At 41.8% G+C, this 17,473-nt stretch overlaps 1 protein-coding gene across 5 annotated transcripts in view; it reads left to right on the top strand.

Moving 5' to 3' along the window:
• The window catches only part of LPAR1 (lysophosphatidic acid receptor 1), a 74,118-nt gene that overhangs the window by 48,265 nt on the left and 8,380 nt on the right, over nt 1-17,473 (top strand). Inside the window, exon 4 of one of the 5 annotated variants that reach the window (XR_005255182.1) lies at nt 14,288-14,415. The exons of the other annotated variants lie outside the window; for them this stretch is intronic. The gene's annotated coding sequence lies outside the window, so the exon portion shown is untranslated. The remainder of the gene's footprint in view (nt 1-14,287; nt 14,416-17,473) is intronic. 5 annotated transcript variants of the gene reach the window in all.

The raw sequence follows: 17,473 nt of genomic DNA, 5'->3' as shown, positions 1-17,473 counted from the left end.
GTACTGTTGAAATCTTAGCAGGGACACGAACCAGATTTCAAACCTGGCCTTGATCTTGAAAACAGTGATGAAATACATTAAAACCTTGACCACAAAGCATTCATAAGCTTTGTACTTTATGCACTTCAGTTTAAAACAATTCACCTTTCTCCCCAAAGTTTGCAGAGTGGTCTCATGCATCCACAGGCTACCAAGAATTACCCTTGACTCCTACACTACACTGAATCTTGCAAAGTGTCTCTTATGGGACGTCTTCATGGTGTATTGCACTGTTGAGTGCAGATTTCCCCCACAATAACAAAGAAAATATTGTACTTGCCTTTATTAGAGAAGCATGGCATCCTTTTCATTTGAAATTTAAGTTCACTGTCTCTTTTTGCTGTAGTTGCTTTCAAACAGAAGAGGTAAATGTCTAACAGATGCAGCAGTTTCACTGAGCATTCCTCAGATGTACGTAAGCCAGCAGAAAGCACAACAAGTAAAAATGCCAGCCCAAGTAGAAAGCTTCTGATACTGTTGTAAAGAGTTACGTTGGGTTTTTTTAATAGGATGTAGTGTTAGTACAGTGCACAGGCTCTAGTACCCTGATAGAATTGCCTCAATATCTGCATGCATGCAATTTTGAAGGCAGCATTTTGCAGCAGTGTATTATGGTAGGGCTTCTGTGTGTGCTGACATCTGTGATAGTAAGAGATGTTTGTTGCCACATCTTGAAACAATATCCTCCACTTCTGTGACACAGACTGACCGCTTTCAAAAAAATGAGAGAAGTCCACATACTTGGAAGATGGGTAGTTTATTTTTTTGTTGTTTAAACACCTCTATTTCTCACACCTCAGAAAAATGAAACACAAAGTTATTGAAAACACCAGGCACATTGCCAGCTTTTTAAAGACCTGTGAAAACAGTTATTAGGCTAGCAGTAGGTTTGGAAACTTGATGAACAAACATGAGAGGTATCAGTAAGAGAGATATGTGGAAATATTTAATAATTCAGTAGTTCTGTTCATGTATGAATTGTTCTTTAATTTAGATGGAGGACTTGTGTTAGAATATTTTCACCATTTTTGATTAAAGGGTCTGTAGGCATAACGCAGTTTGTGCCCTTGGTATGAGGGTTTTCCAGGAGCCCCCTTACTGTTGTGACCACAGCTGCCCTCTTCATGGCAGTGTCTTCTGGCTCCAGGACCTGCTTAGATTTCAGAGCACTCAAGAGCTGATAAAGACACCTCTATGGTGCTGTCACATTAAGAGTAAGGCAAACCTTTCTGACATATGAGTAAAGAAATTTAATGGGGAAATAAATGCCCTTGTTTTCCAGCTGGTCCTCAGATGTCAAAGGGGCTAGTGGTGGCTGGGCTTAGATTCTGGATCACAGACAATTCCACACTAACAGAACTACAAAGGCAGTGCAGCACTCTAAATCCAGCAAATCCAGCAATGTCCAATAAGCACTACTCCTATTACAGACTCACAGGGAGAACAATACTGTGCAATACATTGTAAGCCTAGTCATGCACAGTGAACCCTCAGAGCCAGAACAAAAAGGTTTGATGGCATTCAGTAGCACTCACAACCAGGTACAAAACTGTGTTATTTCATGAGCAAAAGATGCGGGTTCTTCTTGGATTGCTCATAATCAATACAATCTCTGTGAAAGCATGCTTGAATACTTAAAATACAAATAATACAGGTGACAAAAAAAAATGCATTAAATTGCAAGATGAGTATGTGTGCTAGAAGTGTGATAACAACAGAAGCTAGCTCTCTGAATTTCCCTTAAGTATAATACTTAGTATAGCTGAGTGAGACCCAATAGGTGTTACTGTGGGTGAGGAGATGTGTACAGCCCATTGACCATGCCTGGATACATTGAGAAAAGACAGCTAGGGATAAAGATGGAGAGGTGGCAAGTTACAAATGGCTCTCTTCTGCCATAAAATAACTCTTGGGGTTGTCTCTTTCCACCTGGCTGACACATCTCAACACAATATTTCTCTGGAAAAGATTGAGTTTTTGTTGTGTCCATAAACTTTTACGTGTGTCTGTTGCAATGATATGCAATGCTCTTGCAGGCATTGCTACCTCTGCATCTCCCTTTCCCTGTGCTTGTGGATAGTGCTCATATGGTAACCCCTTTATATGGTCATCTCACTGCTTTTCACAAAGCCTCCTGGCAATGTCTACTGGAATCAGCAAATCAGCTAATTTCTTTACTTACTGATGGGTTTGCTCTTGCCTGTGCACTGCACCATCTACTGTGAACATGTGGATTTTCCATTGAAAAAGCTTGTGTTGCAGCAACATTCAAGCTCAGACTTCACAGCTAGCAGTAGTGTTTTACAGCCACAACTGAACCATGGGAGATCTCTGCATTCAGCCCTCTCCCATCAACCCTGAACTCCTGCACAAAGTAACCCTTATGGATATAGGAATTAGTCTGTCATGCAGAATAAAGGAAGAAATTAAGAACATCCAGGCTGTGGATCAGTTACTGGTGCCTTTTTTCTTGGTTTTTTGTTTGTTTCTTTTATGAATGAAACATACAGCCATATCTGTAGTAACATGCTGCCATAATTGCACAAACATGGAACTCATCAAAGCCAGTGAACATCAAAAAGGTGGATTTCAACAGTTACAGTTTTAATCTGTAGGGAGCTCCCCTGGTCCACAGAGAAGGTATGAGATCCACTACCATCTGAGACAGTAACACTGTTTATAACTTACTGGAACAAAACTTTCCTGTTTGGGGAGAGTAAGAGAGGTCCAGCAATACTGCTTCTCCCCATTCTCATTCATTCCCATCCCCAGGCACACACAACTCAGGTTTTACGAAACCCCATGTTTCAGGTACTGATGCAAGCTCCTCCAAACTTGGGTCAGGTGGGAGGAGAGCAAAGTTCACATAAAAGCTGTGTCAATAAGGGAGAAGGATGGCTGGATTGTAACCAGGATAATATATTGTGCAGTGGAGCACAGAACTCCCCAACCCAAGAGACTCATATGGCATCCCAACACCACAGGCTTTGTGCAGTGCTCAGCCAGCTTCCCACATGAGTGCCACAAAAAGTGGATCAAAGTAGCAGGGAGTGAAAACCATCCTGCCCAGACCATGTTACTTGCCTTGCACCTGAAGCTTAGCCACTAATGCTGCATTGTTAGAGGAATTCAAGGTGGTGAAACTTGAATGAGCCTTCTCTAATAAATGCAATTAAAGACAAGAGGACACACAACAAAAAATATGATTAGTGAGTGCTTGTTTTCAGAAAAATATGTACTGGAAATACTGTGAAATCAAGAAATTTGCAGTAGGTCAGTCTATTCACAGCTACATATTCTCATGCCTATAGATAATTAATGAGCACGATTACAGTATCAGGGTTTGGATAGCATACAACAGCAAGAACACCAATGACAGTAAAATGCTTGTGGTGTCACTGGGTGCCTGAGGAAACTGAATGCTCATTATTTTGAAGGGCAAATAAGTGGGCTTATCTCTTGCTGCTTGTCTCTCCTAGAAAACACCAGGGACAAAGAAATCTCTGCTTCTGTTCTCCTTCTGTAGCTTGCAGAACAGTTAGACCCCAGCAAATAGAAAGCTCGCAGTGGTGTTTGGTTTAGCTCCTTATTTTTTAAGGCACAGCTGTGATCAATCTCCAGGCTATAAAGTTTATAAGAAGGATCTGGAAGCATGGGCTTTTCCTACAGCACCGAAATGGCCCCTCTGCCTTGCATTTGTCCCTCATTTAGCTAGCCTGACTTTAGTGTAGCTGCTGCTCTGAGCTCTGTAGAAAAATGGGGAGAAGCCATCAAGTATCACCAGGAACTTTAAATGAAGTCCAGCAAAAGCTGATCTGAGTTTGCCTCAGGGCTTTTTCTTTATGCATCTTCCCTATACACTGCTGCTGTGTTGGAGTTTACCTCAGTGTTGCTTGAATCTTCCATTGTTAAAACATTTTAAAAGAAAATAAAGTCATCTCTGAGTGTTTCCCTTCAGTGCATTGCTGAGTTGTTAGGAGAGTTTTAATCTCTTCTGAAGGAGGAAAAAAGCTTTGTATTTCGTTTAGAACAGCAGAGGTACTTCTTAGAAGCAGCTAATTTGCTGAGTAGAAGGATTTTGCAAGCGATTTTCTTACAATGTACTAATTGCTTGTTTATCTCTTTTTTTAAACCCAAAAATTCCTCAGTGGAGGGCCTTTTTGCCTGGAAGGTCTCATTTTATCTCATGCAGTTTCCTGTTTACTTTAGGCGCAAGCCTACAAGGATCTGCTAAAACAAAATAAAAAACCACAATCCTGGAAAAGTCTTTCAGATTCATATATCAGCATGTCTGTCCCAAAATAATCTGACTTGAACTACTGTGGGCAATGATGAACTAAAACATCAACATGAACTAAAACTAAGAATGATCCCATAGGTACTTATTTGGGGGGGTTGGGGGGGGTGCAGTGTTGGAGGAGGAATACTCTGTGGAAGTGCTTTGGTTAGTTAGAATTGCAATAAAACATATTTCCCCTGTCCCCAGGTTCTACCTCCTCAGCATGTGCTGGTAATATTGAGCAGTGCTGGTGGGCACAGCCTTTCTGCTTGGTGTGGTACATTTTTATTTTTTTTTAACATGGAGCAAACAAAAGCTGGGACCAGAGATTCGAGGAGGTGTCTTTTTTTTGATCCTTTCAAAATGCTTTTGATCCTGTTTCACCCCTTCTGCTACTCTGTCAGTTTACTGCCTCCTCAGCCCCTTAGGTGGGCTGCAAACATGTGCAGCTGCTGAATGTAATGCAAGTGGAAATGGTCTTTGTGGTTTGGTAGCAGTCTTGGTCCTTTGCTTCCTCTTCCATCAGGAAACAACAACTGGCATGTGCTAGTTCCGTTTTCTATTTCACAGTTCTGCATCCATTGTATTGTTTAAAGCAGGACACAATATAGTAGATAGCCTATGCATACTAAGACCTTCTTTTGAGGACTGATAACTTTGCCAAAACTTCTTGTGGGTTTCCACAGAGTGTGGAGGAGCCTTTTTTTTTTTCCTTTCGGAGGCTTTCCAAAAGGAAAGTTTTCAATGCAGCTGTAGCGATTGCAGTTGTTTGTTTTTGCAATTGCTCCTGGGAGTTAGTGGAGTTATAATATCTTTGATGGCTGACTCCCTGCTTGTATGCTGTCCCCTCCCTTGGAGCCAACATCCCAGCCCTGCACCTAGAGCCTGTTGACACAGAGGGGTCAGGGCAGCATGCTCCACACACATGCCTGGAGATGGCACAGGATCACCCAGAGAGGATTAGACCGCTGTAAGGGCCATCAGATGAGACAGAACATATTAGGCTTGCTTTCTGCATGCTTCATCACTGTCTGCATGAAGTCTCAGGCATTCCAAGTGTGAAGCAAATGCTTTCACAAGTATTTTCTGTCTCTGGCAGTTATGGTGTGATCTGCATTGTATGTCATTATCTGCCACATCTGATGGAACTGTTATTAGTGGTTATTTTTAAAAGTAGAGTTCTACCCTGCTGTACATAGTGGTGATCTTTTTTTTTACCAGATCAGCTTGGTCTGCATCTTAAAAAGTTGTTTAAACTGTCTTTTCTGTTTTGAAAACATTCTAGATTGTTTAATTTTCAGCTGGCAAAGATTTTACTTTGGATGGCATATAAATCTTTCATCACTTGAGGACTGAAGTTCGTGGCAAACAGAGTGCTAAAAAGGAAGAGTTTTCAAGTTCTTGCCCTGCAGAAGCAGCATGTTCACTGGCAGATCCATGGGGAGCAGCCCTTGTGTGAGCACAGCCATGAGCTCTGCCCTGGCAGCAGCATCTCCTCTCTGTGTCACTGTGAGAAACAAGCTGGCATTGCCCTTGGGCTGAAGACAGGTGACAGAAGAGAATGATTACTGTTGTCTTTGACAGCCTCATTAGAGAGGCCAAGAGTTCAGTGGGAACTCCTGCTCATACCCAGCAGCAGAAAATCCAGGACAAAGCCAAGCAGCAAGCAAGGCATGCTGCAGAGAAAGCACCAGTGTTAACACCTCTGCTTTCCTTGCTTGGTAGATAGGGGGCTGGATCTAAATGACCTTTGTCTGGCACTTCTCATAACACCCCTGAAAGAGATGAAGGTGGCTGGGAGTCAGCCCATTTTCGGCACAGACAGTTATTTCAGTTTTCTGTTGCTATTCAATTGCTCTTTCATGGGAGGGTGGGAGTAAGGCAACTGAAAGTTAAGAGACTTAGCACCTTTTTTTTTAAAAAACTTAATCATTGTTGTCCCTTGTTATATATAGCCAAAACCTACAGTCTTTTATAGGCACACTGGAGCAAACTGTCTGCCAAAGGTCAAAGGAGTCAGATCCTCAGAAATACGCAGACTGAGGAACCTTCAAAAAAGAATGATAGTGTGCTTTTTTTGTGGTTTCAGAGGCTATTTATATGGCAATCTTTAGGCTAAGCAACCAAGGATGTGGTGCTAACACAGTCCAAGCACACTATTCTTGGGTGCTTTTAGGTGCCATACTTTTCTTAGCAGAGCTTAAATTTAGAACAGGAGAGCAGACTGCCAAAGGTAGAAGACTGTTCCTGTAAGCCAGTAGAAAGACAAGAATCTGTTCTGTAAGCCGAATCAAGCTCACTTCTCCAATAAATGCAGTGATTTTGGGGAAGCTTAGTTGTAGGGAGAAGGAAGAAGTCATAGGGAGAAGACATCACTTGTCTAACACAGGAGCAGATTTAGTGACTAATCCTAAGTGGATGAGTCTGGGATGCCCTCATTTGTAGTCATGAGGGTGTAGCTACATACCCAGGGTTTTACACCAGTGTGTACTGCTGAAAGAAGGAACTAGCTGAAGATACACCTTTTTCCCCCTATATAATGCATGGCAATGTGATTCTTCATGATATGACTTGAAAGAGAGGCTAGATTTTATTAGAGCTCTCTTCTGTGTTTGTCTGAAAATTTCAAATCAATCTAGATTCTGATATGGTAAATTATTATTAAAAAATTACAGAGAAGCTGCCCCTGGAATCCATCAGCAACAGTGAAACATTTTCAGTCCTGTTCACTGATTTTCTCATTTGAAGTACAGAAAATACTGTTGTTACCACATTGAAATTATATGCAGCAAGACAGCAAGCATCCTAATGGTGAATCCAGAGAAATCTGTGAGAGCCAAAAGGTAGCTGCATCCCTTTAAACAGTGTCTCATCTTTGCAGTGTGGAAATGCAGAACAAAACCTGTATTTTCTGCCCTAGATACCAGCCTCATCTAGATAATTTTTAACAGATACATGTAAAATTAAGTGCCAAAACCTAGAATTTACCCTTTTAATAATCTGTTAGTATATACTTACCACAATCAAAACACGGATGGTTCTTTACTCAGTGCTTCTCCTGTGATGTGCAATGCCACATCTGTCTGCTCCTCTCTGTTTTAGCAGTGCCATTTGTAGGTGCCCCCCTGATGGTCTGATAGCCTGAATAATGTCTGAATTACTTTAACACTGCTTGGGTGGTGAGGTGTGCAGGCAACTCAGGTAATAGTGCCATTCATGTGCAGTCTGTCCAAAGCTACTTTTGCTTTAAAGCAGTAGTTTGATTGGTTATATTCAGGTGAGGACTAGAAAGGCTTTTCTAAATTGTCCAAAGGTAGGCAGATTTTTCTGAGCAGATTTATCCTATTTATCCTAGAGTGGCATTCCCTTTTCCTTAGGGGCTTACCCTGTTGCCCACTTCACTTTGGAGCTTGTGCTCTTCATTTTCTCAGAGAGGCACAGCTGTCAGCATGGATTCTGCTTCTTAAAATCACTTTGTGTGACTGATCTTAATGCAGTTCCCTCAAAGGATGTCTACCACAGCTTAACCAGGTAGCTATAATCAGATTAATGTTAGTGTGGCTATATAAATTAAAAACACACATAGTTTTTCTGTAGTTGAGGTAGAGCTGGTAACACTTGGTAACACTTTTTCCTACTCAGAGTCTGGTATTAGCATGTTAAATAAAACAAGTTTATCCCTATTAAGGGAACCGACGGAGGCTAATATTTTTCTTCTAATATTATTAGTTTAATCTTATGTAAGAATCAAGGCAGTCCTTTACATATTAAATTGCATCCACCCAGGCTTCATTTGGAATCTTGTGTTGCAACTGGAGCTTATCCAAACATAATACCAGTAACACTTAATGTCCTTAACAACAAAGGAAAATACAATTAAACAATCTCACATAGCAAAGTTGTTTGATATCTGCTAAACATGCTGTATTGTTTGGGCGTAGCATTCTATCGATGTAGCAGAGTACCGCAGAAGTTATATGGATTTCTGTAGAACAAATTGGGCAGAACAGGGCTTTTTCAATATGGCCATGAATTATTTTTCTGTGATTGGAAACTGCAGTTACTAAACAAGCAGCGAAACACCTAAGTACCAAGCACACTAAACATACCTTGCAGAAGTAGGCAGAGTCCAGACTGCAAGCCCTGCTTGTTGAGTGCCAGCTGTCCTGCCCTTGCCTCACGCAACCTCTTGCAGTGAGCCTTCACTTCTGCAGAAGCGTTTTCATGTTTCAGGAGACCTGGTGACCTCCAGCTGCCTCACATATGGGACCTGAAAGCCTAACCAAGAGGACCCACAGGGTCCTCTTGCTGCCTCCACCTGAAGTCCCAAGTCATTCCTATGAGCAGTCAGGGCCCCTAAAGAGAATCCTAACTGAGTTTGGACAAGGGTGTAAACAGGTTGCCGGGTATCAGCTAAAGGTTGTTTATTTGACCCATTAGAGCAAATTTAGAGAAGGGCCAAGATGATCAGAGCGTGGAGCAGAGGCTGAGATCATTGAGCTTGTTCAGCCTGAAGAAGAAAAGGGTCTGGGAAGAACTTATAGCAGCTCTCAGTACCAGAAAGGGGCCTTCAAAACCACTGAAGAGGGTCTTTTTACAAGGGCATGGAGTGATAGAACAAGTGGGAATGGCTTCAAATGGAAAAGGAGTAGATTAAGATTAGAAATTAGGAGGAAATTCTTTACTATGAGGGTGATGAGGCACTGGAAAGGTTGCCCAGAGAAATTGTGATTGTCCCATCACTGGAAGTGTTCATCGACAGGGCTCTGAGCAATCTGATGAAATGGGTGTTATCCCTTCTCATGGTGGGGGGTAAGAACTACATGTTTAAGGTCCCTTCCAACCCAAGTCTTTCTGGACTTCTAAAATTCTTGCTTCTACTTTTCCCTAGACATCTCTTGCCTGCTTTTCTTTGTCCTGAGACCCAGGGGGACCAGTACCAGGAGCATCTTATCAGCTGGGCTTACGTGTTCATTTTGCAGCCAAGCTACCAACACTTATTTGGGACCGTAGTAGTGTTTGTTTTCAAGTTAGAGCATAAAGACTTGTCTAGAACACCAGAAAATTGAAAGAGACACCAAAATTTCCTCTGTGTGTCAGGTTATTTGGCAACGGAGAAACTCTATGAGGACTACTGTTTGTCTTTACACAGAGATAAATAATCAGATTGCTTTGGCAACAGCCAAGCTTTTATTCAGACATGAGTTTCACATATCTTTATGAATTTAGAAATCAGTTGAAATTCTGACCACTGGCATTTAATGACTTCCTGTTTTTGTCTAAAGTCCTTTCTGTAGATAAAAACCTTTGTTTCTCCCTTTGAAGGGGGGCAGTGCACCATCTCCCTCCTGCAGTTACTAGATCAGGAGCAAATTCCATTTTTCTTGTTTTGAGGGATTCAAATGGATACAGATAAATTGCAACAGGATTAAGCTTTTGCTTTTATTTTTGGAATGTGTTTTTGCACATTCCTCTTTTCAAGTTGTTCTTTAAAGCCATTACAAGTATGTTCTAAGAGAGGACTATTCAAGCACCTTTGGTTTGCAGATGTCGATTGAGAAACCCTCCTGGTCTCCTCCATTTGCGTTAGCACTGAAGTTCTCCTTCAGAGATGTCAGCTGTGGAATACTTGAGGGCAGCTGGACCAGCTGGCCAAAAACCAGTATACTCATTTGCAAGACTGCAAGCATCAGGTGGGGAATTACAAGTGTTAACCTGGGCTAGAGTTTAGCAAGTACCCATGAAATAGGCAGATCGCTTCTGGTGGCTTGCTACTGCCCAGTTTCATTTTCTCTTCAGTTAGTTTTATTTTGTTATTGGTCCTCCCCAGTATTTTATGTCTTTTTGCTGTTTCACACTTTCAAAGCTTTAGATGCTACAGAGATACCAAAGTGCTTGGAGGCCATGTGGTATTGGAAACATCCACATCTGGTGGCAGGTTTTGTGGAAGGACCACCTGGTGGTGTCCTGGTGGGAAGACATGCAGCAGATAGGATCTCCAGAAGGAAAGCTGGGAATCCCAGTATCAGTGTACCCTGCCACCAGCACATGCCAGTGAGCGCTTGGGGCAGTAAGCACAAGGTACTGCAGAGAGTGAGCTCACAAAGTTTCCCACAGCTGCCACTTGGGAGTCTGGCTGAGACTCTGCTCTTCATCACCTCTGGTCTGGATTTGCAAAGTGAAGCAGGAAGAGAAGATGAAAGATGTTGGCTCAGCCTGAGATAAGGGAAGGTATGATCACTGTAGATGCAGCCCTGCTCGCCACAGGCATTTTGTGTCTGCGTATCTCCATGCTGCTCAGAGATGGTGGTCATGCAGCTACTGATGCCAATGGAATTATTGGCTAATGGTTGTTGTCAGCTCCCTGTGTAACACCATAATAGGTCAGATGTTTTTTCAGTTAACCCTTTGTGTAGCAGGTATGGATGCCAAAGTGTGTCTGGTTTAAAAAAAAAGGCTTTGACCTAAAGATTTCACCAAGATATTTATGTGTTTTTCAATATGGGCCATGTGGTGATGTGAGTACTGGAAGAGAGCAGGTAGAGCAGAGGCCAGCCTGTAGCAAAGGAGTCTAGGTACCAGTAGAAATATCATTGGTAGTCAAGATGGTGTGTCCCCCTAGAAAGATTTTTTTACTTTCTTTTTTCTGAAATGAAAGAAGGTGATGAGGATTGGATGGGTGAAAAGACACACGTGAAATGCTAAATATTAAGGCCCAGAAAGAGGTGATGCTAACATACACAGGACTTCACTCTTTGGGGTCAAGGCTTGCTGCTCCTCCCAGCCCAGCCAGAGCACAGGCAGAGCCCCAAGGCTGCTTTCATGTTAAGTCATTAACATGTTTTAAACCAGACAAATGTGTGAAGATGGAAGCAGATGGATTCCTCAGAGAAGGTATGGTTTGTTGACAAAGATAGCCATGCCTTAAAAACCAAAAAATTCTGTGCACCTTCAAAGGTGAAGACAGATGTTTGAAGCAGACACATTCTGAATTCCTGCTGAGAAGAGGAAACACATTTTTGAGCAATACGTGATTTCTCTATTCCTACACAATCTAGCCATTATTTTGTACAAAGTCTGGCCAAACTTGCTAGCTGAAGTTCCCAGAATAAGATTCAGCAAGGGGTTGGATTGTGCGCATGCATGTAGCTGTGGAAAAGGTAGGATATCAGGAATCTGATGCAGTACTAGCATAACCAGTTTATTCTAAAATCTCTTTACAAACCATGGGTACAGTAGACTGAAAAATCTCGCAAACCCGACAGTTACAGAATTCATGCAGAGTTAAGATATTTGATAAAGCTGAGGATTGGTTTTTATCCATAACTTGCACATTTAGAGCTGCGCAGCTCCTGGGAGACTAGGGATGGGGCATATATAGTGTGATGAAAGACAAGATAGTAGCTTGTATCACCCAGCTCCTTTCATATGCTCTCTAATTTTGTATTCTCTCTTATGTGCTCACATCCTCTTGCTTCAAATCATCTTAGAGGAGTATATGTAAGATAGCATTACATGAATATTAATGTAGATTTTATTTATGTTTGCATTGTTTCTCATTTCCTGTTTTACACTGCTATCCCATCTTTCTTTCTGGAGATATTTCCTCTTTCTTTCACACACAGCCTCACCAGATTCATGTTTGGCTTAAACAAAAAGGCATCCATAGTGTTAAAGTCTCCCAGAGGCACATCAGAGAAGGCAGCATTTTACAATCAATCAAAAACTGCAGGAGTGTGCTATGAATCTCTTACTCTTTCAGAATTCATGCAGCTTCCTTAAATAAAGACACCTTGAATAAATGAAGCTGTTCTGATAGCACCTTTTTCAACATGGCCATTTTTACCTGTGCCCTGTAGGCAGCTCTCCCCCACCTGGGGTATTTTTCAATTATCTTCCCTCACTGTCATCCTCCTCAAGTTTTTTGGAGTCTGTGGATGGAGAGGCAAGCCTTTCATATATAAAGTTCTTCAGAATTTGTCAAGTTTAGCACACAATTATTTAAATCTATTAATCTAATCCAAATGTGGTAGTCACATTTTATTTCTTCACAGGAAAATTCCATAGGTTATAGCAAACATTACCCCTATGTTAATTATTTCCAGCAGAAAATGCAAAAACCAAAAACAGTGTTTTCATTCACATAGAACTATGAGCATATATTGTAATAGTGTTGTGTCAAAATTGGGAAAAAATAGGTCAGACTAGAATTAGAAGAATTGCTCCTACACTCTGTATGTTTACAGCATGATAAATCCTCTTCATGATCTTTGGCATCTATAATCATTCATTCATTTTAGATTTCATGCTGTCATGTTTGTGTCAGGGGAAAACAATACATAGCTGTAAACAGGCACTATTTCTTGCAATATTTATCTCTGTTCATGCCATGCATAAGACAATGCTCAGTGTAATAAGGAGGACTATTGATGCAATTTACAAATGGCTAGGGCATGAAGAAGTGCAGTTGTGTTATAGCTGATGAGCTTGCGCCTCAGCTAGCATAGCAAGTGGCTTTCCCTGATGAGGATGGGATTATATCAGAATGTGGAAAATGCCGGGCACTTCTGCAGCCCTTTTTGGCTATGGTTTTGTTAATTACAACAAATCATTCTCCCAGAGTGTTGCATTTAGCCTGCACCAAGTGCAAAAGGACTCTTCTTTCTGTTGGTAGCTGTGATAGCAGTGATGTTCAATGTCCTTTCCTCTCTCAGTCACCGTTGTCCCAGAGGAAGAGGGGATGCAGCTGCCTGTCACAAGTACCACTCTGAGGGCAGGAGGGGATTTGGAGAGGAAAGCAGATGGACAAGAGTAGGAGGGCAACAGCAGCAGATTATAAATGTTCCTACAGTTGAACTGGAATGGATCTTTTCTGGTTTTGATATGCTAGTTCCTTATCCTATTCCTGTAATCTTTAAAAAACTGCACATACAGGAGAGATTTTTTTTTCTTCTCTCACCCCCTAAAAGAGGCCCTTTCAATTTTTTTTTCCTCTCCATGTAGACTGAGGAATTTGCAGGGTGAGTGTGAACCCATGCCAGATATCAGGGTTAACACACAAGATGAATAGAAGAGAGCACATAAAAGGGACACAGTATGGTTAAGGCAAAGAAGGGTGTTTCAGAATAGGTGTGCATTGACAAGAGCTACATCTCTCTGGAGCCTCTGAAGGACAGCAGTGTATGACTTGGCAGAAGCAGAAGTGCTTCTTTTATTTTGCTCTTTTGAGTTAGAGGAAAACAAATGTTCACAGAATAAACACAGACACAGGCTCTCCAAGGCAAAAGACAAAATGAAAAAAGAGTGCTGCTGAGGAAACACTTCGCCTGCTAACACAAGAAGTTTCATGAGTAGCCAACCAGTCTGGTATCCTAGTAATGAGTGACTAGCACTCAGTGTTTATTCTTGTGTAGCTTATTTCTTTTCTGCTGCTGGTTTTTGGAGTTGTTTTCTCTTTTGTTCTTGCACTCACCCATTTTTGTGTGATTTATCATGGCTGGTTTCATATGCCTACTGCCTACAATAGTTTTTAGTCTCTTGAATCAAACCTTGCTATGGAGGCCTTGTCTTGTTTACCCAAGGGTTTCCAACATCCAGCTACCATGGAGACATAATCTGCACTGATGCACCAGACAAGGGTTCAAGACAGATGAGATGCAGTCATATCAAGCATATTGGAAAGCTTCCAGTGAGCTTCTACCACAGCTCTGCGAGACAGACAATGCACAAGGAGTCAGAGTTTCATTTCTTATTGGGACGAGAGGTATCACACCTCAGCAGAAAATAAGATTAGGTCATAAATGCTTTTTGTAACTCATTCCTGCTGTAAAACATGCTTCTCATTCTGTAGGGATCCTTCAACCTTTTAAGATGTGCTATTTCTCTGGTTCCCTCAAGCTTTTCTGTCTAATGGCTAGCCATTCACTCCTGATGGGCATTCAGCCTGATTGGCATTTCTTCTTCACCCAGCCCTCTGTGGCCTGACCCACAGGACAGACCTTGGCCATGCTCCATGGGAATGTTCCTTCTGCTGCAACTGAAGATCTCATTTAGCTTCTTGCAGTGCCATCACCTTTGAAGGACTGCCAGGGCTGGAGGTAATATCCCAAGGTGCTCTCTGTCCAGGGAGCAGTGCTCTTCAGCCACCCAAAGACATAAAGTCTGCACTTTTTTTCAAGTACGTTGGGTTCTCCTAGTGCCATGGTATGACTGTGGCATATCCACAAAGGTTCAAGTCATTGAATGCAACAGATCTGCTTTGTATGTCATTGTAATTTAGGTTTGACCAAGTTTGTAAAATGTTAAGATGCACCTGGAAATTACTAACACTGTACTTTAGACTGCTGTCGGTTCTGATTCTGAGCAGAAAAACATCAATATTTTGGTGTATGCTTAAGGCTTTCCAGTATATGGCATCAGGAAGCTTTTAGATGTCTCTGTTTTATTAAATGTGGTATTTTTAGATCTTCATTCTTGGTGAAGTCAATTCACAACAACAAGATTTCTAGGAGGGGAAGAATTTAATGTCACTTCCAGCTTACTTCAACAAATATTCTAAGAGGAAAAAAAAATTCAATCCTTGTTTTCTTGTAGAAAAAGTCCATCTTTAACAGATGAAGTTTCCTGAATCTGAAGTATTAAGATCCTGACAATTATGTTTTCCTCTGTACCTAATTCAAACACATCCTTTCCTGAGTGATGCTTCTCAGTATTTTCCAGTGTACCAACAGTTAAATAAAAAGTGAGCAAAGCTGAGGCATTTTTGTGTCGCCCTTTACATGCACTTAATAAGCTGCCAGAGCCATTAGCATGGGGGAATGTTTTGCTAGGAGCAGAAGGGTGACAACTTGCACAATGGTGACTTCCTTCCAGAGCTGGGTGGGAAGGCAACTTTTGTTTTTATCATTTTTCAGTGTAGCTTGAGCTGCACAGAGCAATTAGTTGGTTGCTCAACCACGGTCCACTTTTTCTTGAGTGCAGCCGATCAGGCCTCAGCACGTCGGTTATCAGACTTGTCTGAGATGCTGAGGAGCCCAGAGAGGCTCAGGAGCTCCATCTGAGACAAGTGTTCAGTGCAGTGGGCTGCTTGGGGGTTTTTGTGGATGACTTTATGGTGTTGTCAGGAGCTAATTCCTATCTGCCTCACCATAGAGCTTTTTCTTCTTGCTGTTTCTGACATATCAAAAATTATGCTAACAGAATGTTCTGTTGTTCCTTAGCAACAGATTAAAAAAAATAATAATTGGAAGCCTTCAATTGCAACTTTTAACAATGCTATGAGAGCTTTCCTGCTAGCTCCATTGTTTCCACATCGGACTTTTCTGCTACAGGCCTGGTGAGGATGCTGTCATTGTCTTTTGTCCTTCACTGTAAATCCCATGACTTGCAGTGTTCCCATCTCTGATCTTGTTCTCCCAAGGCAGCTTGTAGTGAAGAAAATACATGCTTAAGCTAGAACAAAGTCCACTGCTGCCTTTCTAGCTGGGAGGCTGAACACAACATGCACAATTTCAACAGTGAGTGGTTGACTTTGAATTAATGACTTTGCTTCTGCAAAAAAACAGCTCAGCAGAGCTTTTCTATGCAGGGGGCAGATTCTATCAGCATGGACAATACTGCAAATAAAGAGATGCAGTTTTCCACTCATATGGCAACAGGTACAAGGAGGGGACAAAAGCCTGTAGTCCTTTGCATGGGTTTCAAGTACTGTTTTCTAGGACTACTGGAATCCAAAAGAGCTGCAAAAAGACAAAAGCTATGAAGTGGGTTCATGTGTTTGATGCCACCTCAGCGTGGGAAATTTTCATCCCCATGCTGTCAAATTGCTCCTAGAGACCCTAACAAAGTCATTTGGTGAAAGAGCTTGATGCTCTGACTGGGCAGCTGGCAATTCATCTCCCAGCTTCTTTCCATTGGTGAGCTTTGTTGGTCAGCAAAGCGATAGGCATTGAGTGGCACCATTAGTTGCAAGCAAACTCAGTTTAGGGATGCTTTTGGTGTGTAAAAAGCCTGTGTGTGTGGTTTCCTGGTTGGTAACTAGTGTCTTGTCACCTGGCATATATTGTAGGCTTGCAAACCCCTTTGGAAAATCTTCTGTTTGATCTGTGTAGGTTTGCTGTCCAAACTACACAGACAGTTTACAGTTGTCACTGCCCAAGCTGGAGATGGCTGGCATCTTCTTGGCAGGCATGACAAAGTCTGCCTGGTGTGAGAACTGACTTAGGTGCTAGTACTGCAAGAGATCGTAACTGTAATAAAAACGAGAGCAGTATGTAAACAAGTAAATACCACAGTGACAGGAGAACCAGTTTGAAAACAGCGCTCTCAGCATAGTGCTGGGAAGTCCTTATTGCTGCTGCCTGTGCTAATCCTGGTGTTGATAAGACTTTGGTTTCCACCTCAGTAAAGCAGCCTGGAAAATTTCAGGAGTCCTGTCTTTGTTCTGACATGATTGGTGTGTAAGGGTTTCCCCAGCAGAGCTTATATTTAAAGCCTCTCTAACCTCCTATAACTCCTGCAAGGAGTTACAATCTTCCTTTAATTCAGTACTTCCAATAAAGTACAAAGCATTTGATTTAATTTCTGCATTGAGCCCTGAATTTTGTTCTGGGCTTTGTTCATCTCAAAGCTTTGGAAAACAGAGAAAGGAAGGGGGAAGCATTTTAATCGGTGTAAGACTCTGTGGCTTTGACACTATTGAAGCCTGATGAGCCTCTGAATTTTGATTGAATAGAGCCCTAAGAAAAGAAGTAGATCTGTTGAAGGACGGCATTTCAGTGCAAGAAGGATGTGTGTTTAGGACTTTCCATTACATAATGGGGCTGAAATGGATTAACAAGACCCAGGCTTTCTTTTCCTTGAGAATTGCTGCTGCTGCCTGCACCACTCTTTTTCTATTACTGATGCTTCAGCCACAGCACTCACAGAAAGGTTTCCTTTGTTGTTATTAGTTTGAGAAGTAAATTGCAGTATTGTTTCTTCTGATCAAGAGATTGATTAGTCAGGGGTCTCTAGCTGAAGGGAAAAAATGTTCCTCATTATCAACTTTAAATGTAAATGTATTTGCCAAGCAGAGTTTCAGATGGTGGGAGGCTGGGGCTGGGGCTTGGGGGTGTGTCTTGCTCTTTTGATGTGCTGCCCATAATCATTTACAGA

Source organism: Motacilla alba, chromosome Z, assembly GCF_015832195.1.
Source record: "Motacilla alba alba isolate MOTALB_02 chromosome Z, Motacilla_alba_V1.0_pri, whole genome shotgun sequence".
Classification (NCBI taxonomy): Eukaryota; Metazoa; Chordata; class Aves; order Passeriformes; family Motacillidae; genus Motacilla; species Motacilla alba.
The sequence above is the reverse complement of the archived record's forward strand: the minus strand, read 5'-3'. Positions and strand labels throughout refer to the sequence as shown.